At 37.5% G+C, this 27,756-nt stretch overlaps 1 protein-coding gene and 1 long non-coding RNA gene across 2 annotated transcripts in view; both read right to left on the bottom strand.

The window, feature by feature from the left end:
• The window catches only part of LOC134796430 (uncharacterized), a 373,125-nt gene that overhangs the window by 302,085 nt on the left and 43,284 nt on the right, over window positions 1-27,756 (bottom strand). The gene's annotated exons all lie outside the window — the stretch shown is intronic.
• LOC134796338 (RING finger protein nhl-1) overlaps window positions 1-27,756 on the bottom strand; it is a 143,809-nt gene that overhangs the window by 110,675 nt on the left and 5,378 nt on the right. The gene's annotated exons all lie outside the window — the stretch shown is intronic.

The raw sequence follows: 27,756 nt of genomic DNA, 5'->3' as shown, positions 1-27,756 counted from the left end.
AATGATTCTCTCTCAGTGGGTACTTTTTAAATTTTCATAAAGAACTTCTTTTACCATCGTCAACTCGCACTTCACCATGCTCCCGCAGATTGCAACCCCTAATTTTCCGGGTGGGAACAATATTGTACTTTCCATGCTTCCTATCCCCTTTCGCTTCATTTGCTCGCTTTCATATGTTTTCATGTTTTTTCTTTGAAGCCAGTGTTTTGAGATTCTTTATTAACCCATACAACCATTTCCAGTCGCCGTTACGACGCGGTGTTGACACATCTTGTGTCGACACCGTCTGTTTCGGTCACAATTCCAGTCGCAGAGTCGTCGCCGTGTCGACACAGTTACCAGAAATGGGGAAGGGTCGACACATGACACAAAGTGACATAAAGTGTGGTCGCCGTGTGCACACATTGTTTCGAGTTTGCGACTACTTTATGCCAAAATCATTCGTTCATTCGTTCATTTTGTTCCTGTCAAATGGAAACTGTCAGATGGAAAAATACTTAAATAAAAATAAGTGACATTAATACGCCATCTCTAAAACGGATTACAAGACGTAATTATATATTGTTAGCATTTATATTACAATAGGACTTAAATTATTATGGGGAATTAAACTGCTCGAGTGATTTGATAAACTAAGTGTAATATAATCAACGCGCCACCACATTGTTTTAGTTTAGCCGGAAATGAAATTGTTTACTTCTCAGTGCCTGTGTTCATAGCTATATTATTTGAAGCATTTTTAGTACTTCGATGCGTATACTATACTTAAATAACAGAAATAACGCTTTACATACTACGAAACTTGTTAATTATGATGTATAAATATGGTTTAAGGCTGAGAAATATTGCAGTCACAAAGTAGTTGCAATGTTTCGACTTTGTGTCGACTCTGTGTTGACACATGACACGCGCTGTCAAAAGTAATAACAAAGTTACTGGTATGTTACTGGATTTGCAAAATGGCTCCTTGTGTTGATTTGTTTTCAGATATTCTCAAAGTGTAAAAATGCCGTGGTCAGAGATGGGCATTAATCGATTAACTGTTTATTCGACTAATTAATGGAATAAAAAAAGTTAATTCTCAAATTTTAATCGCGATTAGTTTAGTCGACCTAACATAGATTGAAATTGAATTAATCTGAATATTAATTGAATAAATTATCGATTAAATCTCGATTGAAAGTTGACAGGGGGCCATTTTTGTACGTAAAAATAATAGAAATGTCTTGCATGCAGATGGTAGCAAAACACTTTGTCATAAAAGTCGAGATGGGTGTCGATATATAGGTTTTAGGGAGTGCCGATTTCGAAAATAATGACCATTTTGGAATCCGAAATGTCGGCCATGCACTGTGTCATAAAAGTCGTCATGGGTGTCGTTTTATACGTTTTAGGGGGCCCCAATTTTGAAAATGATGACCATTTTGGAATCCAAAATGGCGGCCATGCACTATGCCATAAAAGTCGTCATGGGTGTCGTTTTATAGGTTTTAGGGGGCGCAGATTTCGAAAATGATGACCATTTTGGATTCCAAGATGGCGGCCATGCACTATGTCATAAAAGTCGTCATGGATGTCGTTTTATAGGTTTTAGGGGGCCCCGATTTAGAAAATGATGACCATTTTGAAATCCAAAATAGCGGCCATGCACTATGTCATAAAAGTCGTCATGGGTGTCGTTTTATAGGTTTTGGGGGGCGCAGATTTAGAAAATGATAACCATTTTGGATTCCAAAATGGCGGCCATGCACTATGTCATAAAAGTCGTCATGGGTGTCGTTATATAGGTTTTAGGGGGCGCAGATTTCGAAAATGATGACCATTTTGGATTCCAAGATGGCGGCCATGCACTATGTCATAAAAGTCGTCATGTATGTCGTTTTATAGGTTTTAGGGGGCCCCGCTTTCGAAAATGATGACCATTTTGGAATCCAAAATGGCGGCCATGCACTATGTCATAAAAGTCGTCATGGGTGTCGTTTTATAGGTTTTGGGGGGCGCAGATTTCGAAAATGATAACATTTTCAATTTAAAAATGGCGGCAATGCACTATGTCATAAAAGTCGTCATGGATATCGTTTTATAGGTTTTAGGGGGCGCAGATTTCGAAAATGATGACTATTTTGGATTCCAAGATGGCGGCCATGCACTATGTCATAAAAGTCGTCATGGATATCGTTTTATAGGTTTTAGGGGGCGCAGATTTCGAAAATGATGACTATTTTGGATTCCACTTTTATGACAAAATACGTAGCCGCCATCTTGGATCATAAAATGATTATCGTTTTCGAATTCTGCACTCCCTAAAACCTATAAATCGACATCCGTGACGACGCAAGTTATCTTTATTTTCAGATCTAACAAATTGCTACAGAATACAAAGGACAAAAAAGAAGCGAGGAGGTAATGAAACAAGCAAAAATACAGATGATTCCTCGACGCAATTGGGTGATTCTTAAATTGTGTCCAGATTTTTTTTGTCATAAAAGTTTTTATTTTTCACATATTACTCTCACAAGTTCCGTGACATTTCGACCTTGTAATTTTTTAAGTAAATGTTTTTGTTTATCTATGAGGATCTCACTATAATAGTATAATCAAGGTATGTTTATATTTGATGAATGAAATAGTAATGCAAAAAAAAATATATATTTGTGTCTTATATTCCTGCCGAAGACTTTTATTTTACCTTTTCCTTCTACACAAGTTTGGCCAAGTAATAAGAATTTAGGGCTCTCAATTTTATTTTGACTTCTACAACAGTAAAGCTATGAGGCCATGTTTGGTATCGTTTTCGTATAAATTCGCAGTACCAAATTTAGTTAAGGTATCACATTGACACCATTCCGAAGTAAAAACATATAAACTTATTAAAATACTTTCTTTTAAACTCCTCTTCACGCTTAAACTGGTGAACAGTTTTAATTTAAATTTGGTACACATATATTTTGAGTCCCGAGACAGGATATAATAAGTTATCTCAAAAATCATCCTTTAAAGGTGTGAAATGAGGTGTAGGAGGGAATTCAGAATTGACTTCTTGAAGTTAATACTGTTTAAGTTTAGGTTTGAAGTCATGTTTTTTCATCATTTTTAACTAAATCAAAGATGTAGACCATCCCAAATTTCATATAAATCGGTTCAGCGGTTATTGATTTCCCGTACAAATTTCCACGCCACTTTTCACACCTTCAAAAGATGATTTTGGTTATAAGATCTATTCTATGTCCTGTTCCGGGACGCAAACTATTTCTATACCAAATTTCAACGAAATCGGTTCAGCGGTTAAGCGTCAAGATGAGTTTCAAAAAAACCGGCCAAGTGCGAGTCGGACTCGCGTATTAAGGGTTCCGTACATTAAGTCCGACTCGCGCTTGACTGCACATTTCTAATAGGTTTTCCTGTCATCTATAGGTAAAGAACTATTTTGTGTATTTCAGACGGACATACATACAGACGCACGAGTGATCCTATAAGGGTTCCGTTTTTTCCTTTTGAGGTACGGAACCCTAAAAAGATTTATTTTTATTTTGTGGAATGGTGTCAATGTGATATCTTAAATGGATTCAGCACCCCAGATTTATACGAAAACGATACCAAACACGGCCTAGCACCTTCACTGATATAGATATATCAAGATAAAATTGAGAGCCCCAAATAAACTTTCAAGAGCGGATATCTCAAAAACTATTCAACATATCGAAAAAATTGACTGAATAAACTTGTAACAAATTAAATTAACTTTCATTTTGTATAAGTGGCCATGTCGCTGAGATGCATAGTTTCCGAGATATAATCGAAAAACGGGAAAATGGGACCTTCAAAGCCCCCTCTCTCCCCCCCGCTCAAGGGCTACGGCCGGGGACTTTTGATATGTTCACCTCCTAACTTGTCAAACCGAGTTACGGAGTCAAAAATTGTGTTCCGAGCATTTCCCTCTACAACTTTTGGAGCATTCGTTGCCTGACCTAAGTAGCTTATTGAATTTCTTTAAAAACTTTTCTGTAAAAGGTTGACGGGTGTTGGGTGTTTATATGGTTTCGGTCGATTATTATCATTTGCATTGCCCATGATGACTTACTAGAATTACGAGCACACGAGACACTAATAGTAGTTTGACAAACCTTGGTTTTCAAGAGGTATTTTATATTGACATTTGCTGTCACAAATTTGCTGTCAGATTTAGTCGCAAACCGCACGCAAAGTGCACACAAATGTGTCGACACCTTGTTACGGAAAAGTGTAGACACGGCGACGACACTTTGTTTCGAAACAATTCTAGACACATTGTGTCGACTCTGTTACGACACATCTGACATTTAGTTACCACTTTGTGATTCTGCGACTGGAATGGTTATATGGGAAAGGCCAGTGTTTTTTAACTAAATAATAAGCCGGATGTTTATGCCTAAATTGGTAAAAATCAGAAACTTTGAGATTGTTAAAAAAGAGAGAGATAAAAAAATATACGGGTCATGCCTCATCGCCTCCTTAAAGTCCTAAAAGTTTTGAATAAGAAATAAATAAAAAAGATGTTCATAGGGTTATTTTTGGTCATAGAGTCTGTTCGGAAATAGAAGAGTCGTGGAATGTATTGGGCCCCATACATTCCACGACTCTTCTCTTTCAGCACAGACTCTAATTATAATAAATAGGCGTCCATTATATTAATGATTCTTGATTTGTATATTCTTTACTCTTGGATATTGTAGGTAATTTTGAGTGTCAGTCCCTTGGTGGTCGGCGACTTTGCTACGAGTAAAAAAAATACCAATTAAATACAAAACTCAAACGAGATTTCATATTATTGTCAGATCTAATAATGACCCATAATTCAATTATCTAGTCTGACCAGTCTACGATATTAAAAGATATCACAGTTATATCAAATTATCTGTAACGTGACGAGACTTAATACGAGACTATGAAGCGTCCTTTAACTCAATCCCAAAAGGCTTAGACCTTTCTTCGTGAAACCTTTCGTGTAGAAAATCTGCGAACCAAGCTGGTGGATAAACGTCCAGCGAGTTATAGCATTCCTATTTTTATGTAAGTAGGTATTTTGTAGTCCACCAATACAGTTGTAGTGCATAATTATTTTCCATCGTTTTTTCACGAACTTCTTTTACCATCGTCAACTCGCACTTCACCATGCTCCCGCAGATTGCAACCCCTAATTTTCCGGGTGGGAACAATATTGTACTTTCCACGCTTCCTATCCCCTTTCGCTTCATTTGCTCGCTTTCATATGTTTTCATGTTTTTTCTTTGAAGCCAGTATTTTGAGATTCTTTATTAAAGGCCAGTGTTTTTTGACTAAATAATAAACCAGATGTTCATGCCTAAATTGGTAAAAATCAGAAACTTTGAGATTGTTAAAAAAGAGAGAGATAAAAAAATAACGGGTCATGCCTCATCGCCTCCTTAAAGTCCTAAAAGTTTTGAATAAGAAATAAATAAAAAAGATGTTCATAGGGTTATTTTTGGTCATAGAGTCTGTTCGGAAATAGAAGAGTCGTGGAATGTATTGGGCCCCACACATTCCACGACTCTTCTCTTTCAGCACAGACTCTAATTATAATAAATAATCGTCCATTATATTAATGATTCTTGATTTGTATATTCTTTACTCTTGGATATTATAGGTAATTTTGAGTGTCAGTCCCTTGGTGGTCGGCGACTTTGCTACGAGTAAAGAAAATACCAATTAAATACAAAACTCAAACGAGATTTCATATTATTGTCAGATCTAAATGACCCATAATTCAATTATCTAGTCTGACCAGTCTACGATATTAAAAGATATCACAGTTATATCAAATTATCTGTAACGTGACGAGACTTAATACGAGACTATGAAGCGTCCTTTAACTCAATCCCAAAAGGCTTAGACCTTTCTTCGTGAAACCTTTCGTGTAGAAAATCTGCGAACCAAGCTGGTGGATAAACGTCCAGCGAGTTATAGCATTCCTATTTTTATGTAAGTAGGTTTTTTGTAGTCCACCAATACAGTTGTAGTGCATAATTATTTTCCATCGTTTTTTCACGGAAACGTACGAACGTGTCTTGCTATATCAGTTAGTCTTGGTACAAAAAGTACTGAGGTTGACTGAAGTAGCATGAGAAATACGAACGTTTCCGAGAAAATACGATGGAAAACAATTATGCACTACATAAGAATCTGTACGTGAAGGTAAGGATCATAAAAAGAAACAGCAATGTCTTGTGATACCCGTATATTTTCTGTGTTTACCTACTTTTCGTTAGTTAGAGACAGACGTTGTAGCTAAAAAAATAAGAAGGCTCATAGTTTCGGGTGAAAAAAGCTTTTGGTTTTGATAAAAATCTACAGCATTTTATTGTAGTTCTTAAATAGTTTTGTAAGTTTTGTATCCTCGTATTCCTGGGGTATCTCAGTCCATTACAAACTTTTATTTTGCGTTGAGCTGTCAATGCAACAAACCGTCAGTTGGTCGATATAGGTCGGCAATATCACACTTTGGGTCACTTACGTATTCCTGGGTTAGCCAACTAACACGTAACATTTTAAAGCGTACCGTAAACTCAGGTACCTAACTATATTTAGTCCTATAATACAACTATTCCAGGTCCAGTTTCTAACGTTGATAATTAACGAGCCTTTTTGATTTGTACTCGTTACATTTATTTATTAGATACTCAACATAACTTGAAAAATATTGATTTATATTTTACTGGAACTTGAATTTGGACAATAGTTTTAAGTTGTGGACGAAAGTTACCTAAGTTTACGGTAATTAACGGTTTTCCAGTGAACAGAACAATAAAAATCATTCGTATTCGTAACTATACACTTGAATTCGTGTCAAAAATGTCATATTTGTGTTATAGGTACTCCTAAATACTTGACCCTCTTGTCCTGTGGGACTCTCATGCTTTGCATTCACGTCGCCAATGCCTTCATATCTGTCAAAAGGCTCCATCGCCTCGCCCCGCGTCATTTCTCACTGCCCTGCCCCTGCCCCGACCCACTCGGCACACCTATTAATCTTTTTCTCATATTTCCTGGGGGAATCTTTCTTTTTGTTTCTTCTCGAGATTTTTTGCTAACGGCGCTAGGGACAGGTAATAATTGGGCCTTTTGGGTGATTAGGAGCAATGGTTTTTCTTGCGGTAATTACTTTGTAACATGGTTTGGAGATTAAATGTGGTTCGAAATGTGGTCTTTGTGGACTAATTAATCAACTTCAAGATAATGTTGAGAAGAAATAAAATTATAGTTCTTGATTTTGTTGTAGGAGTTTCAGGTAAAAAGCCTGAATATATTACAATACAGGGTGCCCAGTAATTAGTGGATAACCTTCTAACCACCGACAGAGGCTCCTTAGGTTGGTCCAGAAAATGCACATATAGGTCAGTAAAAGTTTCGTGGTTTTCGAGATAATCGAACTTTTCTGTCTTTTGAAACAAGGAACCAAAATTGGAAAAGTGCAATTATCTCGAAAACCACGAAAGTTTTACTAGACCTATATGTGCATTTTCTGGGCCAGCTTAAGGTGCCCTGTCGGTGGTTAGAAGGTTATCCATTAGGTACATACTATAAATCATAGCAAATAGTTGTTTTAAAGTCTATCAATAATTGTAAATAATAATTGTTATACATACAAGCTATCAGGCCGATTCAGACGTACACTAACATCAGAGTGATATATGAGTGATATCTGAATAACATCATTTAGATGTCAATCTGATATTAGTGTAACTGTACGTTCTAAATAGCCTGAATATCTAATTTGTACTTAATTCTAGATTCCTGTCAAGGAATTTGATGCCTAGGCTACTTCGTACCTTGTTACAGTAAAAAATTATATGAAAGTCGCTATGGATCTATATTGTTTTCACTGTGATAATGATAAAATACAAAATGTCACATAAATTATGATGTCTTGACCTTAAAATCATCATTCTCAAGAAAATGTTATGATATAATATAAGTTATGATATAATATAAGACGTAGAAAATCGGGCTCCTTTCACCGCGGTCCGATAAATAAGACAAAACTTCGTGTAACTTCGTACCGCCGGCGACATGAGCACGCTTGATGAAACATTTTATGGCGGTTAAAAGGTTAAGCATATATATATGCATTAAACTAAAAATAAATGCTCTTGATAGGAAAGAGTGTAAGGAAAAAAAAACCATTATTCCAAATGTAACCATTTAGGTCAATTAATGGCGTCGAATGCAGCCTTGTGTAACATTGGCCCTAAGTAGACATTTGGATTCTCGTTCCCGAAGGAAATTATCTCGTAGGCCGTGGTAGCAATGTGGATTAAATGGTTATACAATTGTATGGAGGTTGGGGAATAGAGCTATTTCTTAATGGGATAAAAACATTGGATTATTTTGTTTTTGCTACTCTCGAATACTTTCCCAAATAGAGATACCTACTTATACTCGTATCTAAATAGCTTGCGTTCAAAAATATCTACCACAATATTTTTTTTCTACAAAGAGACATATTTTTTATAATTGTGTACTAGTATTAGTGAGAGTATCTACAATTTTGACGCATAGTCTAATACGCTACTTTTGATACTGTAACCCTATTTAATTACACAAACGGGTCTACCGCGATATAATTTCATTGTGTTTAATAAACTAATTTCGGGTAGTTTAGTGGTGTTTTATTAATATCTCTGTTGACATTTGTTGGGACGTCAGTCTTTCCGTGACCACAGCTGGTGCAACTCAGCTGAAACGTCGGAATTAGAGGTAAAAACAATGAAATTATGTCGCGGTAGACCCGTTTGTGTAATTAAATACTGTATCCCTAATGTAAATTTGATTCGATAGCGTGACGTGACGTATGCGTTTGCGTTATGTGTCATTTTGTATGGGATTTTGAGTTTACAAAACCTTGGCGCGTTGTTCAAAATCCCATATAAAAATAGACATAACGCAAACGCGAACGCTCGTCACGCTATCGAATGAAATTTACACTACGGGTTCGGATACCTATACTGTGTGTTACTGACCATGGGGGATTAAATCCAGGGCTTGATTCTACTCGCTAAACTGAGCTACTTTTACTATGACACCAACCCCGAAATCCCGAAAAAATTTTTTACTTTTTCATACATTTTGGCTGATCAGATGTCGACGTTTTCTTTGGAAAAGCCAAAAAAAAATTCCCCGATTTTAGGGTTGGTCCCATAGTAAAAGTAGCTCAGTTTAGCGAGTAAAATCAAGCCCTGGATTTATAGCCCCATGGACAGACAGACCATGTATATTGCGGTCGAAGAAACACGGATTCAGCCTTTCACCTAATCCCATTTATGAGTTTATTTTTTAATCATACATTTAAATCCGACAACAAGGCCCATATTACAAATACCTTACAGACTAACATTTATGCACAAACATATATATTTAGTAAGACAGCCAAACTTACATACAACATTATTTTTTCATAAAAACATATCACATTGGCACACAAAAGACGCCAATGTAATGCAACATAAGTATGTACCTAATTACTGTTTTTCTTCAAATAAATTGCGAACCAACTATTCGTAGGTACACGCCTTTGTGTCATGTTACGTACACATTGCTATTTCCTTACAAAAAGACCTGTCAGGCGAATATTCTCATATCTGGTTATAACCGCTTGAGGAAAATGAGAATTTCCTTAAGGAATTGCAAGTGAGAGGGAAGAACATGACATATTAGATTTGGATATCCCAAAGGGGATGTCAGTTCATAATGTAACGTCTGCGGGCAAAATTAATATCTGGTCGAGGGGAAAGTCTATTCACATTCGGTGAACTGAAAATCAACTTGTAGGAAAATTCTGATCGCGGTGAAAAAATATTGGAATATGTAGGTAACCAAGTCAGGGTTGGTTATATAATAAAATAATTTATAACTAGACGAGAAAGGTAGGTATTCTATTGATCAATCAGTACCTAATCAATACATATTATAAAACAAAGTCCCCTGCCGCGTCTGTCTGTATGTTCGCGATAAACTCAAAAACTTCCGAACGGATTTTCATGCGGTTTTCATCTATCAATAGAGTGATTCTTGAGGAAGGTTTAAGTTAAAGGTTTTGTGTAAGTTGGTTGAACTACACGTGCGAAGCCAGAGCGGGTTGCTAGTGTAAAAATGAATAGGTAAGGTAAGAAAACTAGTGTAGGTATTCGCGCGAACAGTACATTTTTCTCTCAGCTTGTGGGCATAGTTCCATTACACGACGATAAAGAGGAAAACCCACCTCACCCCGTAGTGCCTCGTATTTGGGGTGAGAGGGGTTTCATACAAAGGTGATTTTGGAAGATTGTTGGAGCGATTTTTTTTTATTATGCGTATTACTATTATTATAGCTCTATTTTAAATTGGAATACATTATTTTTGTAGCAGTAGCCTTAAAATCCCTTCTCACCCCCCTCTCAAACCTTCTCTCCCCATTCATAACCCACCTCTCCCCGCGAAACCTACTCACCCCGTTTTACGGTATATCGTAGTCGAGTGGAGTATGCTATTAAATAGTAACACCCAATGGCCATATTTTCCGTCGCTAGTTTCGCACGGCGCACGATAATATATTTTGTTCCCTTCTAATTTACTGGCTTTACGCCCCCCTTTTACCGCATGTTGCGAACAATATATATAGAAATATATGGCCATTATAAATTATATTTTATTGACAACTATTAAAGTTCAAATTTAATCAAATAATTCTATATGTCAGGCAATAAAAGGTAAACATAGTACAGCGATAGTTCTAGCTTGAGCAACACCAAGAAGAGACTCGATATTCGCACTATTTCCCCTCTGCCGAAGCACATGCCCAACTAGGCATGCACGCAACAAGCGCGGTGCGTGTTGTGACTCTTCCGTACACAAAAAGAGATCGATGTGTGCAAGATTTCTCTTTAACGTGTGTAATTTTCTATGTATTTGTGTCGTCATTTCAGATTTGATGTAAGTAGTGAGTGATAAGTGCGTCTGTATGCACGTTTCCCCCTGCAAAAATGGCAGAACGATTTGTGCGACAAGACATCGCTTGGGAGCCGGTGTTGCTCGAAGTCTAACAATCGCAATGTCAACAATTGGGATTGCAGCGTCAAGCTTTGGGACGTCTACCTAATATAATTCTAAAGCTAAGGCATTAGAATCGGCTCTGCCGTTTGAGTTGAGTAAGTCAGATGGCGGTAACTGTTAATCCGACTGAACGTGATCCGAATCCAATCCGATGGGCTAAACCGGTCCTTAAAGTTAAGGTACAGTCGCCATCAGATATACCGGAGCGGCCGACATGCTCAAAAATATCTGAACACGCACTCTAGCGCCTTGACAATAGAGGCGGGTTCAGATATTTGTGAGCGCCTTGGCCGCTCCGGTATATTTGACGGCGACTGTACCAGCGGGCCTACTGCGAAACGAAAATCGAAATTTCGTTATCTGCCGAATCATACGAATATGGAAGTGCATTAAAGAGGCAGATAATTAAATCTCGATTTTCTATTTTCGCGGTAGACCCTCAGACTTTAAAATTTTCCATTGTATTAAATGCTTATGTTCTTTATTCATTTCTCATCTTAAGTTAGGTTATTTATAATATGAATATAAAAGTAAAATATAAAAACACTTACAAAACAATAAAAATTAATATAAACACATTATAAAAAACCTAACCTAGGGTGCCGCCAGCAGCGGGGCAAGGCCCAAGCTACCGGTGGTCAGGGCCGCAGAGAGAGGAACCGGCGGACTATCCGCGCCGTGTCCAAGATCACCGCCTTCTGCATCTGACCCTTGATCCAATCACCTAGCGAGAGTCTCTCAAGGTGTTGGTCGAGACTCTTCGCTATTAGACCGTTTACTGAAACGACTATCGGGACAATGATCGTCGAATCAACATCCCACATGGCTGTTATCTCGTGAGCCAAGTCTAGGTACTTACTGGACTTGTCCTTCTCGGCTTTCACGAGATTCTCATCATGGGGGATGGTGATGTCAACGAGCACGGCCCGACGTTGCGATCGATCTATTATCACGATGTCAGGCTTATTGGCTACAATAGTCCTGTCAGTGATGATAGATCGATCCCAATAGAGCGTGGCACGACCATTCTCGAGAACAGGCGCAGGTAAGTACTTGTAGTACGGTACTTCGCGGTCCACAAGGCCGTATAGAAGAGCAAGTTGCTGGTGAATAATCCTGGCTACGAGATTATGTCTGTGCAAGTACTCGCCGTTAGCAAGATGAGAACAACCGGAAATGATATGCCTGAGTGACTCTCCGGGACAGCGGCATGCCCGACAAATGTCGACCGTACCGTCCTTCAGGATATATTTCCGATAGTTGTTCGTCATGCTTATTATTATTATTATTTTTAATTATTTTTTTTTTATTTTTTTTTTATTTACTTAACTTCTTTATGTAATACTATAAGTACATTACGATACAATGAACCCACCAAACCTTATCATCTTTCGAAACTCGAAAAAGATACTTTCGACTGTGTCGACAATTCGCCGCGCCCGCTAACCCCCCGCCCCGCCTAACAAGAACGATAGTAATTAGTGTATTTAGCGGGAACACTCCGTAGGCTTTTAAGCTCAGATTAAAAGCCTTTGCCTTGAGGTAAACGTGACGCGAGTTTGCCCGCGAAATTGTTGCTTAGTTTTTAGGGTTCCGTACCTCAAAAGGTAAAAATGGAACCCTTATAGGATCATTTTGTTGTCCGTCCGTCTGTCCGTCTGATGGTCAAGACCCTTTATTCCAGGAACGCGTAGAGTTGATACCTCTACGCGTTATTGAAATTAAAACTATATACTAACGTCTATGATCCCTTGAAGCTGAAAAAAATTCAAACTTCTAATTTAACGTGAAAATAAGATACGGCCAGACATATAAGTTTTTGTGGCATAAAAGAATGTTTGAGGAAATTAAACATCGATAAATCTGTTATCGATAAGTCTGTACCAGATTAATAATTAAAAGATATAACTTCTATTTGCTGTAAATTACCGACAAATTTTAAGAACGCAAATCAATTACAAACTGGTACATCATTTCTTTATTACTATTTTAGTATACTTAAAAATAAAAACGTAAACTGTAGTATACAGTGCCAAAAGAATAGAAAACTAACAAAATATCACAGAAGATATCGAACGTGTTGTGTACTTCGCGGTAGCTATGTTATTACACAGTGTTATAAATATCTATGATAAAGTTAAGGTAACATCGATAACAGACATATCGATATTATTAGAAACTTTTGAAAAATTACATTTAAAACTATATTTTCTCAGTGTACCTGCGTGATACTATCCTCAAACCAAACTGACGGCCGGGGTCGTAAAACTTTTCATTCACACTTGAAGCGTAGTCGTGGTAGGAGAGAAAGAGATGGAAATATGATCTCGGTCGTTATTTTGGTTTGTGGATTATAAAGTGTCCCAGCTTTGTGTCTGACTGTTGTAACGGCACCAATATGACACATTTTTGAGAATAATAAAAGTTTTTTGAAATTTCACTGATACCTGTAAAATTTCACAAAGGTGCATTAAAAGTTGAATAGGTATCCTATTTTGTTTGTCTTTTGTGTTTTCGACGTGATCAGGCGTGGCTCACTCCGCGATTTCGTCGCGTCGCTACAAGTACATGCGGCCCACACCAATTTTAGTGTCTAGCAGTAGTAGTTGCCGCACAATGCTGCCACATTGCGGTCATATCTGTCGTAATATACGCGTTTTACTATTATTTATTTATTCTGTGACGCGATTAACGAAATATACTGTAATATTAAAACACATTACACATTAAAACTATGTTTTTTTGAAGTGAAAACTTCTTTAGCGGCGCTGAGCACTTTCTGAGGTGGGGAAAAAATTATAAACTCGAGACAGCCTAACGCATAACGCGCTGACGTCATGTGTGACGGACAATGTTATTCACCAAAGAACTTTAGTCATAACGTATTATAATCAGGTCAATTATTTAAAACTGGACTTTTATATTAAGCAATAAAGCTCAATGTTCTAATCTTGTGCGGGCTGAAATACGAGGATCTCACAGTTACATTCTAACTTCATATCACTCCAATATAATTCAATAAAGCTACATCTTGATGAAATCGCTAATAAAAGTGAACTCTAGTACTGGTGAATAAAACTCATATCATGACCAAATATATTTAGATGCGAGGTCTGCAAGGTAACTTTACAATTTCTATTCGAATTTTAAACAATTAACGCTACAAATTTAAGCTCACTGGCCAGCAATTTCGGAACTAAAGTTTTTCAATAGAAAGGAGGATGGGTCAACTATACATAGTGCTGCAGACATTTTGGACTATTCATTGAGTTTTCACTTCTGTCGGCACTCCCGGAGTGCAACCCGTTGTTTTTTTTCTGCAAGCATTGACAGAACGATAAAAAATAGTTACCAAGGAAATCACAAAACCGAATGTAACTTGCATCGCAGCATGTTCCAGCAATGTAGCGAGGACGCAATCAGCCTCTGAATTAGTACAAAGACAATAATGAAAATGGCGCCGCAGTCTGTATTAGCTGTACCTGCACTAGCTAGTCAAACACAATATGTGCTCGCTAGCGGGAATAGGTCACAGATTGCGTTCTATAGCGTATTTACATCTGAATAAGGCAGTCAACAGAAAATAGAAGATAACAACGATTGTAACCAAACTTTCGTGAGAGACAGACATATTAAATATATTGAGAACGACACCCTCATGTCATAATGACGAGCGTTTTTCGACTTAAAATACGTGAGTGACGCGTTCTTAATATAGTTAACAACGTTCGTTCTTATACGTATTCACGAACGCAACGCACGAACAAAAATAGTTAAAATTTATTTCAGTTTATTTGGTACAATACCACAGAGGCCATTTTTAAATAAAGAGGGCGCTAATCAAGGAAATTAGAAGGAAACAAATGATAATGGTACGCCCCTCGAAAATTGCGACGGAAAACATGTCCGTGTCTTAATTAGTTTTTCTTTTTATTTAAAATGTTGCTCGTCAGATATTGCGACTATACGTATAATATAGTCGCAATATCTGACGAGCAACATTATGTATGAGCGAATAAAATAGCTAGTGATATTATCACTAGCTATTTCATTCTAAAATTATACTTCTTATGGTATGCAATCATCCATGGTAACGAAAAACAACTGAAAATAAATTAAATCTAGATTCTAGAAATCTAGATCTGGCTTGATATAGTAACTTTAATCTTTTGAGGTTTTGATTAGAGTCTGCCTTTAAAAATATTATCTAGTTTTCACTCCTTTATTTAAGCATAGCAAAAATAAAGGTAACACGATTAAATCGTTGGCCAAGTAACTTTTCAAACGAACCTCTCATTCCTTTAAATTGTTGCGAATAGAAATAATGAACTCCGTCATTCGGCTCACGGCCAGAGTTGGCAGCACCGGATGTCTTTAACTCGGTTAAAAAATAAACGCACTACCAGCCAATTCTGATTTTAAAAATTGATTTTGGTTTCGATACGACCTTGACGATGGTTTTGGCAGTGTAAAAAGTAACAGTGGACCGACGCTTTTGATGTTTGCGTAAATACTGACACCGCACAAGAACACAGTAGAGTTGTCACACTTTGTCACAGACTTTTTCATTTTTCATGCTCTGAAAGAAGGTCATTGTTGTTCTAAAAGGCGTGCAGAAAATGATACATTTCTGCACTAGAGCATTTTAGGTTCCAAGTACGATATTATATTTTTTTTTACGATAAGCAATTGAAATTTGGGTATAAATGGATTTGTTATACATTTGTTATACATATCCAGTCTGATATTTAACTCCCCATCCCATCAATAGCGATACTTTTGCCTAAATTGTTAATTGAAAGTACCCTCAAAAATACTATAAAATTTATACTGTCATGTTTTAAAAAAACACATGCATTTTACTTTCCTCGTATTCGAGATGAAAAGTAGAGTATTTAACTCGGGTGAACGGCATCATTTCATCCCTTGGTTAACAATCTACTATTATAGATTGGTTCTGGTGATTGGTGCGCATTTCACGCACCACTTTCACTTCCACCAATCAGAGTTAGCAAATTTTAAGTTCTTATCAAAATACTTTATACTATTATAGATCAATATGATCTGTTATATTATCTGTTTATTCATCTTGGCTATAAATGTGAAGACCAGCTATCACTTAACAACGTAATTATCTACGAGCACACTGTTGACATTAGAGAAATCTTATATTAAAGGAAAAAATGGAAAAATTTACGCTTCCGGCAGGACTTGAACCCGCATCCTCCACAATCCGTGTGTTGCTCTTAACCAATTGAGCTACGGAAGCTTACCAGGACATCGCAAATCTTTCCATTCCTTTCTTTATGTGGAGGATGCGGGTTCAAGTCCTGCCGGAAGCGTAAATTTTTCCATTTTTTCCTTTAATATATAATTTGGAATATCGCTCGCAGACGTATCTGCATGTTAAAAAAATGGATTAGAGAAATAGTCAAATTATATTTGATGGAAGCCATTTTACAAGTGTGAGTGAGTTTCCTGATGACATGACTGAAAGTCGTATTAAAATAAAATCAAAAGCTTATCGAATTGTTAAAACAGAGTTGATCACTGGATGTCTTAAATTCGTTTAAAAAATAAACGCTAGCGAACAAAGTTTTCGAAAAGCGGGTCTAAATGAAACTGGTAACAATGTGGTTAGTTGGATTCAGTTCCGGCCAGGAACAATTGAAATGAGTTTGTTGGCGACTTCGAAATTACAGGGTGGATTCGCTTAGTACTTGTTCTTTTGTATACAGTGTGGGTCTGAATAACCCATTTGACTATAGATAATCTATTTACTTGTAATTTATTTTATTTATTATGAGCCCATATCGTCCAACTGGCTGGGCTCTGCCTCCCTCTTACTCTTCCACGTATCCTCGGAAGTCTCCCACTAGTCAAAAGCGTCAGGCTCTCGTCATATCCGACAAGATATACGGTGACGCCTTACAATTGGTGGGGCCCAACGGGTGGCTGTCTTGGCCCACAGCACAGAAGTTGTAGCCTGTCACCAAGCCTGTTACGTTCTGACAACTATGTAAGTGCGAAAATGACAGGCGTAGTGACAGACGATAAAAATCCTACCATTATGCTTCCGCAGTAGGTTATCCGGCATACGACAGGCGTATCCTGTACAGTGCCATTTGAGCTTGGCGGCAGTTTCAATTAAGTCAGTTATTCGAATTTTGGACCGCAGTATTGTGCTTTTAATGCGATAGGTTAACGTCACGTTACTATAATATTTTCAATTTAAAATAAATAATTAAATTGTGTAAGATCAGGCTCAACTTGTATCGTAAGGTTTAGTAGTGCATAAATTTTCACTGTTCCCTTTTTTTCGTTAGTACCCAGACTTATAATATATATTAATACCTACATTATATTCTAAGAAACAATAAGTGAACTAATCTATTTACTCATCAAATCAATACAATACATACTATTGAGTAAATGATAGACGATAAAGAAGACGACATAGTAGTATCGATATCTCTTCAGATATGTAACGTAATACTCAATTATGCCACTAGTAAAATAAAGCTAGCTTCACTACAGCATTCACGATTTAGAAACTAAAGCTGAACGTATTAAGATTGAGATTCGAATGGATTGATTAAGTATTAAATGCTATATTTGGAAACTGCATGATTATAATTGATTGTCGATGCTTACAACCTCTACGGAATAAAATAACGTATCAGAGTAACAGCTTGTTGCGCCCGTTGCGCGACAACACATGACACACACGTTTGACACGATATATTAGACAAATAACGAACGAAAGACAATAACCGAGGCAGATTTAAAGTTGCAGAGATACATCATAAGATGCAGGAGGGGCGATTACGCTGGTATGGCCATGTAATGAGCAGAGACGAACACCACATGACGAAACGAGTTATGGATATAGACGAGGGCAAGAGAGGCAGAGGTCGCCCGCCAACCAACAACCAACTAGACTAGAACCATCTCCAAGGATATGATGGAGCTATGCCTAACGCCAGCAATGACTACACAGAAAAAAATAGTTCTCCAGCCAAGTAAATACTGTTGTGTCAATATATTTTCTGTTTCCTATAATTATATATTTCCTATTATAAAGATTGCAACAAGTGGCGATCAAAGTATCAGAAGGGCCGACCCCAATTAGGGAATGCGCCAGGAGAATGATGATGAATTCTGTTTATAGGTGAATAGAATTAATTTTTAGTATGCAAGGTGGCCAGTAAATGACGATTTACCCTATAAATATATTAGATAGTTACTCTGTCTCGTTTCGCTACTCACACGTCCATGCGTAATGGTGTTGATGAGCAAGGGAATCAAACTTTGAGTACAGCTTGTTATAATGACGTGTGAGACGACAGGGTGTAATTTAATATTAGCAGATTATACCGAGTTTCTAATGATATGCCTATTAATCAAAGTTATTTACTTGATTGATTGAATTGTATCGCGTTATCTAACTATGGGTGCATCTATTCTAGTGATATTCAGAATTAGAGAAAGTAAGTTAACTGTGCTGTAAAAAAATTACACATTAGGAGTCACACGGACCCGCTGAAAAAAGCCGCTCCCATACAATAGATAATACGCTCTCATTTTAAAACTACATGCTTAAATTACATGAAACTTGGCATTATAATTTAAGTAACATGTAGATTAGTGCGACGTAGTAGACGTAGTAGAAATTAAATAAAATGGAACTTAAAAAACATTTTCACGCTAAATTGTTGCCATGTTTAAGGATTTTACGTCAAAAATGTGACAGATACGTAGGAAGTGGCGCCCTCATTTATTTTCTTCAATTTCTTGTCGGACTATATCTATGTCTGGGTAGTACCTGGGTAAACTAGTATTATCGTTGCTAAATATTGTTATGCAAAGTTGTTATACAATTAAATAGACCAAGTAGAAGTTTACCACGTAAATCTTTTTTAAGTGATGTGGTATTATTATGATATTGACACATTGACATTGCACTCACACCAATAAAAATGCTCAAGCGAAATGCACTGAGACTTTATAATACATATTAAATCACTACACCTCATAAAACAAAGCCCTCCACCGCTTCTGTCTGTTTGTGTGCTTGTGCGTGCGCAATAAACTCAAAAACCGGGCAAGTGCGAGTCGGACTCGCACACGAAGGGTTCCGTACCATTGTCTATAAAAACGGCCACCCATCCAAGTACTGACCCCGCCCGACGTTGCTTAACTTCGGTCAAAAATCGCGTTTGTTGTATGGGCCCCACTTAAATCTTTATTTTATTCTGTTTTTAGTATTTGTTGTTATAGCGGCAACAGAAATACATCATCTGTGGAAATTTCAGCTGTCACAGATCATGAGATACAGCCTGGTGACAGACGGACGGACGGACGGACAGCGGAGTCTTAGTAATAGGGTCACGTTTTACCCTTTGGGTCATCATCATCAGTCGTTCCCTCAATGCTGAGGATCGTGACATCATGTCCTAATGTTGCTGACCAGTCTCTTCCATAGGCTTCTGTCACCCGCCATATGTACGGCTTCCTGCAGATGTAGATGCAGCGGTGTAGTGACTTGTGCGCTCCATCTAGCGGGTGGTCTGCCGCGAGTCCTCTGGCCCTCAACTTTGCCCGTCATAGTCGTCATTTCTAGGCTATCAGGAGAACGTCGTGAGAGGTGGCCAAAATATGCAAGGATGCGGTCTTGAAATATGGTCGACAGCCGGCGGTTTATGCGTAGCTCTTCTAGAATGGACTGTACCCTTTACCCTTTGGGTACGGAACCCTAAAAAACTACGGAACGGATTTTAATACGGTTTTCACCTATCAATACAGCGATCCTTGAGGAACGGTTAGGTGTATAATTTGTTGACCGTGCGAAGACGGGGCATGGCGCTAGTCAATAATAAATTCAGAAGTGTTATGCATGGTCCGATATGCACAATGCTAGTTTTTTATTAAATTCCAAACGGATCTAACGCAAACAGCAATAGGTATGATACACGGAAGTTTTAAATTGTAAACGGGCATTTTTCACATGGAAACTGAAATAACGCACGAGTGCACTAAGTAATAAAAAAACGAATTGTTTTAGTTCTTGTAGGGTTCTGTGGGGTATTCATAAAACTTTTTATTTACTAATTCGCATCCCGTCTGTCGACTTTTTACGTCCCCCCGCGGCACTTATACTTCACCTTTACGGCTACCACCAGTTTTGACATTGACAGACACGCTCGCGTCTACATAAATTACTTTCTATACATCTCGCTTGCACTAATATGCGAGTACGAGCGAGATGCATAGAAAGTAAGTTACTTAGACGCGAGCGTATCTGTGAATGTCAAAACTGGTGGTAGTGGTTCTTGAGTTGCTCGCGTCGCTAGTTGCCGATATAAGTAGTTCGTGTGTCGGGCATATACCGTCCGTGGTTACGGGACTTCCCCCTAAAGAAAATAGAGCGGGTAGAAGTTTTGTACGTATATAAAAAAAACTAGTAACGGATTTGTCAAATGCATGTTATTTCAAAATGTTGTTTTGAAATAAGAGCGTAGGTAATTTAGACTGTATGGCTACGGCTAAACTGAGGTGAGATTTAGGCCGGAGCCCCACTGCTGCGCACGCTACATCCACGGCCCACGTTTTAATACAAACCGTGGGCAAGCCCACGAAATTTTGTATAGGAACGTGGGTCGTGTACATAGCGTGCGCAGCAGTGGGGCTCCAGCCTAATAGTTAGAATGGGGTTGGTGACTGTCAAAGGTTTGCATAGATGGCGCCATAGCTTACCCCTTTTTCTATGAGATTTGGCTTAACGGGCTGGCATCCAGCGCATAAAATTGCATCAATTTTTTTTTACATAATTCTAGGGATGACAGGGCAAGCTATGCTGGCGGCATCTGCTAAATATTTCTACCGGCCAACCTAAATGGGGCTCGGGTCCAGAACCACTCCACAGAAACTTTCACTACAGGTTTCAATAGCCCAAGAAAAATAGTTTTTTTCAGCCCTCTCTAAATACCCCTAAAAACTTTGACAATGTACCATAAATCGCCCAGCGACGTCAAACGCAAAGAGTAGTAAATCACGCACTGGACACTGTGGTGTAGAATTTGTACCAAATATATTAATTCGCGGTAATAAATCGCGGGTTTCAATTAAAATTCGAGCTTAAAAAACGGGCTTTGAACTGACAGTGTGTGGACGGTTGTAATTGATAGTCTGTTCGAGAAACGGAAAACGGTGAAAAATAGAGATAATACTCCTAAAAATACGTGTGATACATGTTTTAAATACACCATATTTTTATTTTTATTTTAAATCAATATTTAATATCTTTAAAATTATATTTAATGTTACGTAATCATTTTTTCACGCCGCGCGTGTTTCTCAAAAACGAGGAGCGGAGGGCTGTGTTCAGCGTTGAATAAAAAGTATAAATAATGGAGATACAGTTCTGCAAGTTTGGAATGTTTGATTGGAAATATCCTCCTCTTTTATAATATTAATTTTGGTTTCTTAAATATTAATACTTTTTGAGATATTAGGGAAATTAAAAATATCTACTTTTTCCCCCTTTTTTTGTTTATAACTTTTGATATTTTTTGTGTGCTAATACACGCTTCGAATAAATTTTTCTAGACATCATTACGAATCTAATGAGGTATCACACGTATTTTTAGGAGTATTATCTCTATTTTTCACCTTTTTCCGTTTTTCGAACAGACATGATATATTGTTTGAGTTGGTAGTAGGTATATTATATTTTTTATATTTGTTGGCACGTGGGTGAAGTTCGGAGGATCCCACTAAGGAGGCCGCTTTGGGGAGTCGGACTCAAACAACATGTTATTCTTATGGAATATAATAATTATTATAAAAGTGAAACAAGTACATCAGTATTCGCTAGCTTAAATTAATTATTGTCAATTACAGCGCCACCTATGGACTGTCTCTAGAACTACGTACCCTTATTGGATGCGTATAATATCGATTATCGATAAGCTATCTAGGGTTCGATAAAGTATAAAAAGGGTCAGTTAGGTAAATGGTGCTGTTAACTATGCAAGTTAACAATATTAACATGGAGAATTCACCACCGACCAAAAGTGACGTTATTGTTTGAAGAAACGTCACGTTTGACACTGACATATCGAATCCATATCGTTTCTAGATCTATTATCATAAAGTTCGAATCGGGCCGTAAGTCTCTGCCTTGCACTTATTTTATTGGAGCGCATAAAAAATGTTTACGATAATGTCAATATCTAAAGAGAAAAGTGGGTATTACATTTGTATGAAGACGGTCCTACACTATCCTCTTAATTTTTACGAAAACACGTGACAAACAGGTGATAAATATTTTCACTAAAATTCTACGTCAGGAAAGTGAGAAAAATATTTTATGAAGCGAGTAGATCTGGCAATAAAAATAAGGTCAAAACTCACATAGTATTTGTATACAGATGTGTTTGTGAATTTTCTCGTGATTGTCTGAAAATAATAAAAGCTGTGCGAACCAGGAATTTGTATGATCTCATTATTATTATGTAGTTTGGGAATATGACAAATTCTTTCATGATATCATTGACATGTAGATCTGAGAATAAAGGTGCAATATTATTCCAGCGTGACGAGTGATGTATGAGAGATATGTAAATCTGAGTTGAAAGGTAAAGTTCCCCATGTCGTTTCACCATTCTGGCTTCTTTTTAGGGTTCCGTACCTCAAAAGGAAAAACGGAACCCTAATAAGATCACTTTGTTTTCCGTCCATCTGTCTGTCAAGATGAAGACCTTTTATATCGGGAACGCGTGGAGGTATCGAGTTGAAATTTAAACCATGTACCTTTTCAGCAGGCGTATTATAGATCGCTTTATCCACGTGATAAAATAACTGTCCCATTTTAACTCCGCGGGATAGAATGTGACGGATACCGTTTTATCACGCTGTCACGTAGACAAAAACGACCATCATATCCGTACAGGTCTGCGACGGTCCCTGACGCTGGTTCCAATTCGGCATCCTCCATTGGAGGGCTTTGTCACTTTTTCAATGCAACACTCCTTGGAATTGCAAGCATCCTAAGATTCCCAAGGTTATGTATGTGGGCTTCATGTAGGTATGACTCTTTCCCACCGACGTGGGATAAAAGAGGGTACTAATGTGCTTGTTTACCTGCTATACTGACGTATGTAATAGGCAATAAATAGAAAGGCGTCACGCGGAAGCACCAGGTGCCAACTGAGTCACGCAGCGGATTAAGACTTGTCACTGCAAAGTGCCGCAGGTGTAGACTTACAGTTTGACAAGGCCGTATGCACATTACTACATTTGTTCTACTTCGTGGGAATTTTCTCTTCGGGCTAAAAGATTTGGACTATAGTCCCCACGACAGCCATAGATGTAAGTAAATTGAGGTAGATATGGTACCAGGCGCACGATCGTGAGCCATTAAATATAGGCTCCGGAACCTATATTTAGTTAGACGTATAGGTGACGCCAACCTGTCAAGTTGTCAAAATCGTTGGATCAAACTTTAGTTTTGTCAACTATGAACGTCACACGTCTACATAAATAAAAGGTCATTGACGACAGCCCATTGTGGTTAGTTTGGGGATGGCTTTAAGGTACCATTTGCATTCAGACTACGCTAGCATTTAGTGCTGCAGTAATGCGGCACGACATTACAGCTGAATGAATTAAGGTGACAGTCCATGTCCAACGACAGCAGCACTACCATTCATTTACTATGGAAATTGACAGTAACACCGACGCGTTCGTACTAGTAGTGCAGCTGCGGTCAGAAATGGAATGTTACCCTTCCTGTCGCAAATGTCAAAACCGATAGTGCTGCCCGGATTTATGACATTTGCATCAGCCATACAGTCGGCAGTGTACAACGGTGGTAGTTTTTATGGTGCTACCACATTGGCTGTTAAAATGTTATATAACATTGTGTGAGAGGGACAACAGAATAAAACACTATCAATAGGTACTATAATATATGTTGACCCTGTCACACTATGTTATATAACATTGTATAACAGCCAATGTGGGAGCACCATTAGGACCTTTGAAATTATTCAGATGTATGTGAGCTGCCTTCTTCACAGAAAAGCGTTTGGTAACGAAACGATATTTTTGTACAAAATGATTCAAGAAACTCAATGATACTAATATATACGGTATATACCTACATACCTACCTGAATTCTGTTCCTAGAAAAAAGATTTTGAAAATAAAAACAAAGGAAAACTGCCTTTAAAGATTTTCGAAACTCCTTTACATAGAGCTAAGATTCATTAATATTTGATGAATGAGATGTCAATCGATCTGGGTGACAAAAATACAATACATTCGACATATATTTCGCCGTCACTATTCTGAAATAATTGAGCAATATGTCCGAATTACTGATGACAGCCATCTGCAAACTTACATCACACTCTCCAACCCAAACTGTACCTATCACCCTTGAAAATAGATTTCAAAGTCGATTGACATCCCCATCCTTCCACAACAAGCTCGGAATAGTGTTTCAGCGATAGACGCTAAATTAGATCGGACTCAGGTGCTAAACGTTTCCGTAGACTTTATGTTGATTGGTTAAGATTGGAATTCGCTTGGCGAGGAATATCGGCCAATTGGACAACTATTTCGAGTAAGTGTTTACGTAATGCGAGTGTGATATTTTTGTAGTTGTGTGGGTAAACGCACGTGGTATGCTGGAATGAGATTGAGACGCGCCTGACCTTCGTGGAAAGGCAAGTATAAATAAATAAATATTAGGGGACATCTTACACAGATCAACCTATCCCCAAACCAACTTTATTCGTCTTATACCAACTTTATATGTCTTTGCCCAAACTAAGCAAAGCTTGTACTATGGGTGCTAGGCGACGATATACATATTTATATAGATAAATACTTATATAAGTTATATACATGGAAAACACCCATGAATCAGGAACAAATATTTGTGTTCATCACACAAATAAATGCCCTTACCGAGATTCGAACCCAAGACCAACGGCTTCACCCAGACCGGTCGTTAAATATGTCTGAAATCTGAGTCCCTACCACGAAAAATAAAATTCAAAATTTCTTTATCGTCCGATACTTACGCAAGATTGAAACGTGTAAAAGATTTACATAAAAATACAATTTTGAAATTTTGTCCCTCTTAAACAAGAGATTTGTATTCAATTTGAATTTTGATGAGTGTTACCTTAATTAACAACAAACCAATTGTAAACGAAAAACAATTAACAAACAAAAGATGATTTTATAGACGCCATTACCTTTATTGGAACACTTTTATGAACACCTTATTATACTTTTATTTTTAGTCATTCCTTTCTCCTTTTGATTGTTTTCTTAACATTACCATCCTTTTGAGATCTATATTTATACTTTCATTTCAAGGAATGAGTGCTTTTAAAATTGCTTTCATTTATTTTAGTTTTATCTTAGCACTAAATTTAGAAAATGCTTCAAGTACCAAAATGTAATTTTGTTATTAAGTTGCGCACTAGAGTACCTGCGTTCAACACTGTTTTTTTTTATTTAATAGATTTTAAATAAATTAGGTAAACATGATACTTTGTGAGAAGAGCAGCTTATGACTGTAAAAAACTTCACATAAAAGTCTGAGTCAGTAAAAAAAAATGTAGGGTCAATTATATAAAGTGGCAAAGCATTTTATGTCCATTTTTTTGTGAAAGCATTTCCTTAATAACAAGTAAAATTAATGGAGAGTTTGATAGTTATCCTATACTGAAAAATAGATTACATGAACACTAAATTTAACTAAGTTTCAAAAGATAAAACTAAATAAAATCTCAAAATCTTGTCAAATTATCCCACGCCCTTTTTGACGCAAAGGTAACCATCACGCTCACCGCTCACCGCGTTGCCACGCTTAATCGCAATTCTCAATTAATGTGTATTTAAAATACATATTCTTACTTATATTAAACATATTTAAAACTAAACCTCTCGGCCACAACTTTCTACAATATTATAGGTAACTGTAATCCGAAATAGTTGATAGGTACTCCCAAGCGGTATCTACCTGGTAAACTGTCCTTTTCCATTTAAGTATTATAAATAGATTAATTACAAACAGTTTGAAAGTTCCACTGAAAGGTTTTCCCATAAGACAAACCCTCGTTTAGTTACGGAAGTGTTTGGCTTTAACCAAAATTTTAATTGGTTATTGAGTTATTAATGCCCTAATAAACTTAAAGTTTTGTACAGTCGTTCATAAATATGTAGACATTTTTTCAGCTTATTACAATGGGTTAAGGTGAAGAAATGGATACATATATATGAACTCGACTGTAAATGAGAGCAACGCTTTGAACGCCACGTCTGTCGTGCGCGGCGCGACATCATGAACCTTGTAGGAATGCACGAAGGTTGATATTCGGCTGTAGTTGCGCGCGTCAGTCAAAGACTTAATAAGAAAATTGCATGAGTGAGATGCAGAAAATACAGAAACGAAGGCTTGAGACCAATTAAAACTTACATTTTGAAATCAAAATTATATCAGGCTCCAATTTCACCACGGTGACAGGTGCGACAATTGTAAAACATCACTGTTGCTGACGTCACAGGCATCCATGGGCTACGGTTACCGCTTACCATCGGGCGGGCCGTATTCCTGTTTGCCACCATCATTGTTTTATTAAAAAAAACTTTATTATATCGGAAAAAAACAGATATTTATCTTGCTAAGTTTATGACAATTGTCACAAGAAACACTACAATTGTCACGAAATTCCGACATATCGCTCATTACCTGTCAAGAATTACCTACAATTCTTCTAAATCTTGACAATTGTCAGAAACTTCGCAAAAGAAATATCTGTTTTTTTCCGATATAATAAAGTTTTTTTTAAATAATACAATGATGGTGGCAAACAGGAATACGGCCCGCCCGATGGTAAGCGGTAACCGTAGCCCATGGATGCCTGTCACGTCAGCAACAGTGATTTTACAATTGTCGCACCTGTCACCGTGGTGAAATTGGGGCCAGGTCGTTATCTTTCTCGCGAGCGTTTCGCTCATACTTGTTCGTATGTTTGTAGCTTCCTAATAGACCCCGACGGCTAATCCTATTGTCTAATTGTTAAGTAAAACCGCTCATGCCACGTGCCACAACCATCTGCATAAAAAATCGTTCGTTCACTTTACCCAGGTAATTGAATTACAATTCCTATGGAAATTGCAATAAGATTCAAAACGAACTAATGGATAAATATTTTGTTACGATGTGTGTGATCCGTTCAACTCGCCGGCACTCAGTACGTCGAACAATTCTAAAATGTGTCATCGAGATGCGTAACAAAGGCGCGTTATCGGAGAGCGCATCTACACTGTTTTTTTGAGCGTTGGCCTAGCCCGCGCTCAGGTGCCAAATAGAATAATTAAGACCCTTTTTTGCAGGTAAGTAGCACGTGCAGTAGCAGTAACAATATACAATAGGATTAGCCGTCGGGCTCTAATAGGAAGCTACAAACTTATACGCATCGTACGATATATTGGGGCGAGCGCGATGCACGGGCAAATGATAACAAAATGACGCGATTTTGACGTCAGAAATTCAAACTTAAGGCCTCAAGATTAGTTTTAATTTTAAAATAATTTATCAATCGTCACAGTTAAATATTTCCAAAAGTACCCGGCTTTTAAGTCTCC

The sequence above is a fragment of the Cydia splendana genome, chromosome 13 (assembly GCF_910591565.1).
Source record: "Cydia splendana chromosome 13, ilCydSple1.2, whole genome shotgun sequence".
Lineage (NCBI taxonomy): Eukaryota > Metazoa > Arthropoda > Insecta > Lepidoptera > Tortricidae > Cydia > Cydia splendana.
Note: the sequence above shows the minus strand (reverse complement) of the source record. Positions and strands in the feature narration are given on the sequence as shown.